This window comes from Palaemon carinicauda, chromosome 2 (assembly GCF_036898095.1).
Source record: "Palaemon carinicauda isolate YSFRI2023 chromosome 2, ASM3689809v2, whole genome shotgun sequence".
Lineage (NCBI taxonomy): Eukaryota > Metazoa > Arthropoda > Malacostraca > Decapoda > Palaemonidae > Palaemon > Palaemon carinicauda.
Genome location: NC_090726.1, coordinates 185,734,269 through 185,743,466, shown reverse-complemented (window position 1 = coordinate 185,743,466; position 9,198 = coordinate 185,734,269). Strand labels below are relative to the sequence as shown.

General features: G+C 38.8%; 1 pseudogene; it reads left to right on the top strand.

Moving 5' to 3' along the window:
• Window positions 1-3,534: 3,534 nt before the first annotated feature.
• The window catches only part of LOC137621561 (uncharacterized), a 364,107-nt pseudogene continuing 358,443 nt past the window's right edge, over window positions 3,535-9,198 (top strand).

The following is a 9,198-nucleotide window of genomic DNA, read 5'->3' as shown; positions in this document are numbered from 1 at the left end:
AAAGGAAATAAGGAAATGAATTAATTAAAAGAGAGGTAATGAACAATTAAAATAACATATTCCAATAACAGTAAAAACATTAAAGAATATTTTCTCAAATAAACTATATAAAGAGAGACTTATGTCAGCCTGTTCAACATAAAACATTCGCTGCAAGTTTGAACTTTTGAAGTTCCACTGATTCAACCACCTGATTAGGAAGATCATTCCACAACTTAGTCACAGCTGGAATAAAACTTATAGAATACTGTGTAGTATTGAGCCTCATGATGGAAAGTTCAGGACTATTAGAATGAACTTCATACCTAGTATTACGAGCAGGATGGTACTGTCAGGATATCTTGAGTCATGAAATGCAGACTTGAGTCTGTTTTTTTTTCTTTGCTTTTTTATTGACTGGTGAATTCATGTCAGTAAATTCGTGATATTAAAAGATTGTAGAGTAAATGGAGGCCATATCTGTTGCCTACTTTTTAAGTCATCTGATATCTAAAAGCCTGTATCGTAAATAATGAATAGTCTGGTTAGTGTACGCAGTTAGATGCTTCAATCAATTACTGAAAGGCGAGTATGTATACTAAATTGTGTGCATGTGCATTTGATAGTTTTCCTTAATAATTTACTCTATTATTTGTATGATCTTATGAGATTGAATTATAAATGACGATTCTATCTTGTTTCATTCATTCAGTTAATTAATTTGCAATTTAAAGGCAGCCATAAGACCTTGTACCAAACTTTACTTGCATTCCTGAATAAAGATATTGGGTACAAATGCAATATATGGACGTTCTAGTGCATTGCTTTTGCATTGATAAACTCTGGTTGCAGGCCTGCAGATTTTACACAACACATGTTTCTTACCGGGAAATATATGTCAGGATGGTATAGCAGTACTGTATACTGATTGTGTTAAGGGATATATTTATGAATTCACTGATAATTTTTATAGTTTCTAATATTATATATTTTTGTTCGTTTAGATATTAGTAGACGACGATATTTATGGATATGTTATGTTACAAGTGTTAAATCATTGATGATATTTCTCCACGCACAAATACACATACGCACTTTATATATATATATATATATATATATATATATATATATAGATAAATAGATAGATATACAGTATGTCTGTGCATATGCATGTGTATATATATATATATATATATATGTGTGTGTGTGTGTGTGTGTGTATGTGTCGATCTATGCATTACCACTTATTGCATTTCTTAAAAATATGTTTTTAACTCAAACATTAAAAATGTATGTTTGAAGGCTTAGCATATTCATTCAACGCAGGATTGCTGATAGTGCTGAGATGTTCATAAGCATGTTCATATAAAATAAAAAAAACTCTTTGTGGTTTCAATTTTCTTTTATATTTTTTTCATGTTTCTTGAAGGAATTGTGTACATTCTCTCTCTCTCTCTCTCTCTCTCTCTCTCTCTCTCTCTCTCTCTCTCTCATGTACTTGATTACTTTGAAAAATCTTTGTTTTAAAGTACTAATCTATAATGCATAGATTTTATTATTATCATTATTATTATTATTACTACTACCAGCTAACTCACAACCATAGCTGGAAAAACAGGGAAAAATAGTCCAGTTAGGAAAGGTACTAAAGAAATAAATAAACTACAACAGAATTAATGAACCATTAAAATCAAGTATTTTGAGAACAATAACATTAAAATGCATCCTTCACATAGAAAGGTAACAACATAAGATTCTCACCTTGTGGTTACCTTTGACATCACAGATGGTGAAGAACAATCATTTTATAAGATTATTTCAAGGGTCATCTACAATGTTTCTTTCCCTTTGCTTTTCTTGCGTCCAGGGTAACCGCTGGGAACTGAACCCTCATTAGCATAATTTACATATAAAAGTCCATGTGTGCGTATGCTTTTTTTTTATTGGAGCTTAAGAATTCAAGTGTCAATCCTAGACCGTTCGATTTAAAATAATGAAAATGAACCTTGCTGAGGTTTTAAGGGGGGGAGGGGGCCTAACATCTTGAAGTCCTTCTTACGCTTCTAAATTCCCGTTTTCTCAGATCCGTCTCGGACGAGTTGCCAAGTCTCGCCGAGAGAAGTAACGATTTTTCGGCTATAAAAATTTCTCCCTTGTGAACATAACGCATGTTTTATGTGCGCATTTATTCTTATCATAAATATAAAAGGAAATTTTAGAGCGCATAACGTTACGGCGGGTATTTTGAAACTGTCATATTCCATTGATTCTTGATATGCCGTAAAAATAGGTTTATTGATAACCGTGCGCACTGCACTTCTCCGGAGCATATCGCTCAAACTTTTTCCCAACTTTATAATTTTTCCTGGAGGCAATGCTCTTTTTCCTCATGTAATTGGGTCTTCCGGCGGCATTCCAAAAACGCAAGTATTGGAAGTTTCAGACATTATTTCAGCGGGATTTTTGCAAAATGAAGAAATGCACCCCAGTATGGTCCTCCAAACGAATGTATATGGCATCTGATTAAATCTTGAGGAAAATACTAGCTTGATAGGGGGGTTATAGGAGACGGCTTGAGGGGACATGGTGGGGGAGGTCTGGTCGGGGAGGGGGTGTGGGAGGGGGAATGCAGTGATAAATGGATATCCTAATGTTTTACGTTTTATTAAGAGTTTGAGGTCTTTTTTGGGACATTGAAGTATTCATCTTATTTTATGTTCATATTCCTCGTTCGCGTTTTGAAAACATTTGATCGCGTTCTTTTCCGTAAGAGAGAGAGAGAGAGAGAGAGAGAGGGAGAGAGAGAGGAGAGAGAGAGAGAGAGAGAGAGAGAGAGAGAGAATATACCTTCCTCCTCTTGCTGACGTACACATACAAATGCGGGCGCGCGCGTGCAGGCAAACACACATACATGCATACACTAGTTACTGCTTGGAGAAACATCTATATGATATCCAACTTTTTGCTCTCCTGTCGTTTGTTGAAACTTTATGATGATGCGGATGATAATAAGGGAATTATGGAGAGAGAGAGAGAGAGAGAGAGAGAGAGAGAGAGAGAGAGAGAGAGACCAGTTTTCGACATGCACTCGTATCATAAAAGAAGAAATACTTTAGATCTCTGTGTCTCCGACACTCTTGAACTAACTTGCCCGTATTGACGAATCTATTGTTCCTTGATGCTTTATAGATGTATATTAAATATTGTATTAGACCCGCGTTCACCTTTTATAGAAAGCTTTGTATTGTCATATGGTAACGGCATTTTTGATTTGCTATTCGTGTTTCATCTGTAATGACAGCACCTCGCTCCCCTGAGAAAAACTCCAAGGAATTTTATGTTGAGAGAGAGAGAGAGAGAGAGAGAGAGAGAGAGAGAGAGAGATTCTTCTTTCGTTGAGCGAGCGTCTGGCAACGCCGTAGTATTCCCGGTGCCCGCTAGATGGCAGCACCATCCGCGCAACGCAAGTCCGCGCGCGTTTTTTGTACGTGCGTTTTTTATGGGTTCGTCCCACTCGCCGAGTTTTTTCGTCAGTCTTTACAGTGGGTCTGGGCGAGCGGCGCAGCAAACATGAGCGTCAGTCCGCGGTGTGTGCAGGAGGTGACCGCAGGTGCACATGAGAGTTGCATATGAGTGAGGCCATACCACACGGCCACACACGCGCGTGCAGCTTGACTCTCTCTCTCTCCTTTTCCCTCCGGATCTCCCCACCAGCGAATCCAAGCAGACGGTAAAGGCTGCTCGGGATCACGATCAACACGCAAGCAGATCTCAGGCACTCTTGAAGTAGGGCTGAAAGAATACAGTCGTGGCACCGTGGTGTCCCTGGCTCCCGTCTAAGTAGTGCCGCCGACTGCACAACCATCGCCATCCGTTCCCCTTCCTCCTCCTACTACTCCCCTCCCCTGCTCTTACTGCTGCTGCTGCTTCTCCTCTTCTTCTTCCAAGCTCCTGCTGAGACATAATCACTAGGCCGTTCCGCTCCTTCCTCCGCACACCTTCCTTAATAAGGGCCAATGTGTGACAGTCTCTGCTGACCTCTCCTTTTTGTTACTTAGTGACGCCTTCTTCTAACTCAACTTTTTTCTTTCTCCTTTTTTTCTGGATTTTGGCCTCCTTGTCCCTGGTCCTGTGTCTCCCCTAACCCCCATCCTATGCAAGCTTAGATATGATGACCTGTTTCGCAACGGCGGCCGTCCCAAAATGCAGCGGGATGGTCGTGGGGTGATGGTGTCTGTGAAAGTTTTCTTTTCCACGGGACCTTCTCCTCCAACCCGACTTAGTCTGAGTCCTTCTGTTGCGCCGACGAGATGTTAGTATTGACAAGAGGCGCTGTAGGCTTCGACGTCTTAGCAGTGTCTTAGTAGTGTTTTTGTAAAGAGGTTGCATATGCGAAAGGCATTTCTCCCGTCGAAGGAAAACATTTATTGGAAGAGAGGTTTTTTGGGAAACTGAATTTATGATAAACATTACCTATCAGACGGTGGAATTCAATCGCAAGTGTTTGAATTTGAAGGAAATAACGAACTGAATTATTATAAACTGTTTGTGCGTTTGAAGAAACTTATTAAGACGGTTAATCATAGCTGGGATACAAATCGAATTCCATTTATAATTAGAACTATTTTCGAGTTTACGTTCCGCACGAGTGTTTAAGAGTGAAGGGAAATAACCGAATCATTTGGAATAATTAGGTAAAGCTGACTCATACCGAAGGATTTCATATATTTCGTACATTAGACTTGACTTTTCCTAGAAAATAAACGTGGTAGTCAAAAAGTCTTGTAAGATTTAAAAAAAAAAATAAGAAACCGTGTCTTTCAATCCCGTTCCTCGTTTTGTATTGCGTTCTCTTAAAGATAAATCCTATGAGAAATCAACTAAGAACTTACATGTGATTCCAGTCACTAAGTGTTCCTTAAAAAAAGAAGTTTTATGCGGAATGATTCCTACCGATTCTGCTGCTGTATCTCAACGCCTCACTGGATACACGCACTCGGAGATCAGCCCCTTGTCATGAATGATGATGAGGCTGATGTAAACAACGAGCCCCAGGTGATGATCTCTGTTCACGATTTGTTGTGACGGCGATAATGGTGGAAATGATAAGTCAAATCGTGATGTTGGGTCTCGCTACTTCGAGGTGGGCATGCTTGTCAATCGCCAGTTCCTCTGTTGTTCGTCAGGTTAGTTTTTGAGATTTGGGTTTAATCAGGTTAAATGTCACTGTTTTTATCACCAGGTCCTCTATTCTGGAACCGATCCTTCGGCGGGTTAATTAACAAGCATTATTTTAGATTTATGAACCCGTTCTATAACAGGTTAATTGTGACACTGTTGCTAGGTGAAGCTTGATGTTGTAAAGTGTGCTTGAAAGCTAGACCTCTAGAACTAGTTTGCTTGCTATGCAAGCTAGCTGAATAACAAGTTAAGCAAACTAGTATAGATTGTATCTTGGTGAGCTTGTATTTTCTCTTATTAGTACTCCTTTTTTTTATTGTCTTTGCTTGTTGTCGTGATTAGTTTTGGCTGTGTCTGTAAGATATCAAACGTAAATGCGAAGACATCAGTTTTTTATTCGATTTATGTTAAACCAGTTTTTTCCCCTTTCTGATGTCTTGAAGGGTAAGTTTTTTAGTCTTTGTTGATATAAAGATCTTTGCTCGAACGCAGTATGGTCAGCCTTGTTTTTTTTTCTATACAGCTTGTAGAGGTTGTTTTTTATAACGAAGATAAATTCTTCAAGGTTAATATTGAGGAAGATTGCTGCTCTCTCTCTCTCTCTCTCTCTCTCTCTCTCTCTCTCTCTCTCTCTCTCTCTCTCTCTCTCTCTCTCTCTCTCTCTCTCTCTCACAAAGTAGACTAATAGTAATAATAATAAAATATTGTTCATAAAAAAGGGTCAAGTCACACTGTCTTTTGCAATTGAAGCATTACGCATTATTTTTTATAAATTGCAATTAACAATGTTCAGGGAATGAACTGTAGAGTATTTGAGTTACAAAATCATGTAATAAATGTTCCAACTAGCTTATTAATTAAGTTAATTTATCATTAGTATTTCATTCATGTCATAATATAGTCAGTTGATTATAGATTAAGTACATGGTCATAGGCATTGGAACCTCATAAAACATTTGCAAATGAATAGAGAAAACTTAAATTAATTTTTTTAGTGGATATCAATGTTTTATTAAAGATCTAAGAACCTACACACATTCTCTCTCTCTCTCTCTCTCTCTCTCTCTCTCTCTCTCTCTCTCAATGTGACGTAACAACAAACCGTTGGCATTCACGAATAAACAATCTAAGTCCAAGGTACATTTCTCATTCACCAAGAAAAAAGTCGGTGTAAATGTTTTGATATTTAGAAATGTATAGTTCACCATTTCTTCAATAACGTCCTACATGCGTTAATAAACTATACATTTTTTTTCCTGCACATCGACGCAAGTAAAGAATGCATGGTGTAACAGTTACCCTGGTCTTCAGTTTCACTTTGCCCAGTGAATTTGGATTACATTCTTTCTCCCCACGGTTGAAATGTGACAAAAACATGCCAATCTTAAAAACCGAGTTCCCCGTAGAGCTCCTTTGCAATTGAGATGGACGAAGGTATAGGATATTTTCACTTCCGTATTACATATGTGTAATTTTCATTGTCTGTAACACAAGTTTAATCAGTCTTCCGTTTTTCATTGCGCTGGGAATCCCCCCCCCCTCCTCTCTCTCTCTCTCTCTCTCTCTCTCTCTCTCTCCTCTCTCTCTCTCTCTCTCTCTCTCTCTCTCTCTCTCTCTCTTCGTCTTCTTCTTCTTCTTCTCCTCCTCCTCCATATCTTGCCTGCGCACGCACAATTGCACATAAGTGTGTCCATATTTATTTGAATTAATGTGCGTGCGCCTTGACACACGCAAACCCAGACGCATGCGCACACTTACATGATCTCATATCTATCTATATACAGTATATATATATATATATATATATATATATATATATATATATATATATATATATATATATATATATAAACTTTTGATAAATATATACTTATATATAAAGAAATATATATATATATATTATATATATATATATATATAAATATATACTTATATATAAAGTATATATATATATATATATATATATATATATATATAATATATATATAAATATATATGTGTGTATATATCTCATGACAATGTATTTAGATGTTCAGATTCCACACAATGTTATTCACAAGATATTTTTTTACGATCTTTTATTCAACACATGGGTTGACTTACATTTTTTAAAATGTGCTTTTTAATTTTGTAAAAGTTCTCTCTCTCTCTCTCTCTCTCTCTCTCTCTCTCTCTCTCTCTCTCTCATATATAACGTATATTCAGTATTTTTTTATGTAAAAGTAAGCTTGCATTATTGTAAAACTAGTTACCACCTAAGAAAAGTAAGTTTGTGCCCCTGACAAGCATCGTGATCCGATAGTGTTGAGATGACCATTACAATTGCACAAGAAGAAGAGCAATAACAACGCCCCGTGATTGCCGTAGTCTGGCAGGCCACCGAATCCAGTTCCAGGCTCCCCGCTCCCCCCCCCCACCTTCTTCCAGGCGGCAATCACCTTGTTGCTCATTCGAGAAAATAACAACTAAATTAAGATCATGTAGCCATTAGAGCTCGGATGCTAAACCATATTTGCAGGGAGAGATAAAGTTTGATTTGTTTTAATTATTCATTTCAGACCAGTCTTCTACCTTCTCGGTGACTAGTTCTACTCTATCACCTTGCTTCTTCCATACTTATCTAGTTGGCCCATCCTTCCAGGTAAAAGGGGAGACCACCAGGTGGGGGGGGGGGGGGTTAAGGAGGGGAGGGCGTGTGTTAGTATTTGGGGATTGACACTGGACGCTATCCGAGCGCATTCATTTGCATATAGCTTTCGGCACTACTGCCCACCTCCCCTGTGTGAGGTTGGGGGGGGGGGGGGGTTAAGGACACAGGTCACCGAATGGTAAGTGGGGGTTGGGTCATACCCGAGTTTTCCTGGTTGGAAGAGTGAGGGAGGGGGCGGAGCTAGTCGAATCTTTGAGGTTAGGGCATTCAGTTTCATGGTTATTTACGTGGTTATCGATTATCCTCCCGTAAAGGGGGGGTGGGTTGGAGAATGATTGTTAACGGGGGGAGGTGAAGAATTGAAGATTGTCTGATGTTGTGGGGGTTACGTGATTGTATTAAAGTAACAATTTGTGCTTAAATGTAATTAGTGTAGTTTGCATACATTGCATTGGTGCCATTTTTACCTTTTCCGTTCGCATGTTTTCATCACGTTTGGTGTTGTTCGTTTTGATTTGATCTCAGGTGATGTTTTAAGATGTTGTTATTCATTAAATGTTTTCCAACGTTTGTTTGGCTTCTTTTTGCTTGCGAATTGTTATCAATAATGATGATCATGAAAAATAATTATGTTTGTTATGACAATTGTTATTGGTCTATTAATTACTTTTTTTTTTATTATCAACGCCATTAATGTTATTGTTATTATTGACATTGCCAGAACCTGTATCAGCTCCAAAGAAGATCGTCAAAGAAATGAAAGAATTTTACGTCACCCCCCCCCCCCCCCTGTTCCTAAGTATCTCTCCCTGGGCTTACTATAACCCCCCCAATTCCTTCCCCCCCCCCCCCCGCATCTCTCCCTGGGCTTACTATAACCCCCCCAATTCCTTCCCCCCCCCCCCGCGTCTCTCCCTGGGCTTACTCATCCCCCCCCCCCCACCCCCCTCCTCGGTAAAAATTAAACCCCTGAACAATTTTCGATCAAAAACCTATTATGGAAATAGAATGGGAGTGTGTTAGTGGAATTATCTCGCAAGTCGAGAACCCCCTTTTTTTAGATTTTTTCCTCCAATTTTTCCTCCTCGTGCCGGATCTTATTTCTGTCACCACTGGAAAAGTTCCTACGTAAGATGGGACATTGCCGCAGTTTTATTTTCCATTTTTATTCTCCATTTTCTTTTTCTTTTTTAACGGGCGAAGAAAACTGAGGACACGGAGAAGGAGGAGAAAGCCAGAAGAGTATAGGTAAGGTAGGAAAACCTAGATGCGGCTTCGATTTTGCATGTGAATGCTCGGGGCGCGTTGGAAGTACGTACGATTTTGCGCATGCGCAGACTTGTATGCGTACGATGGCCTTTACGTGAGAATAACCTTTCTGCGCA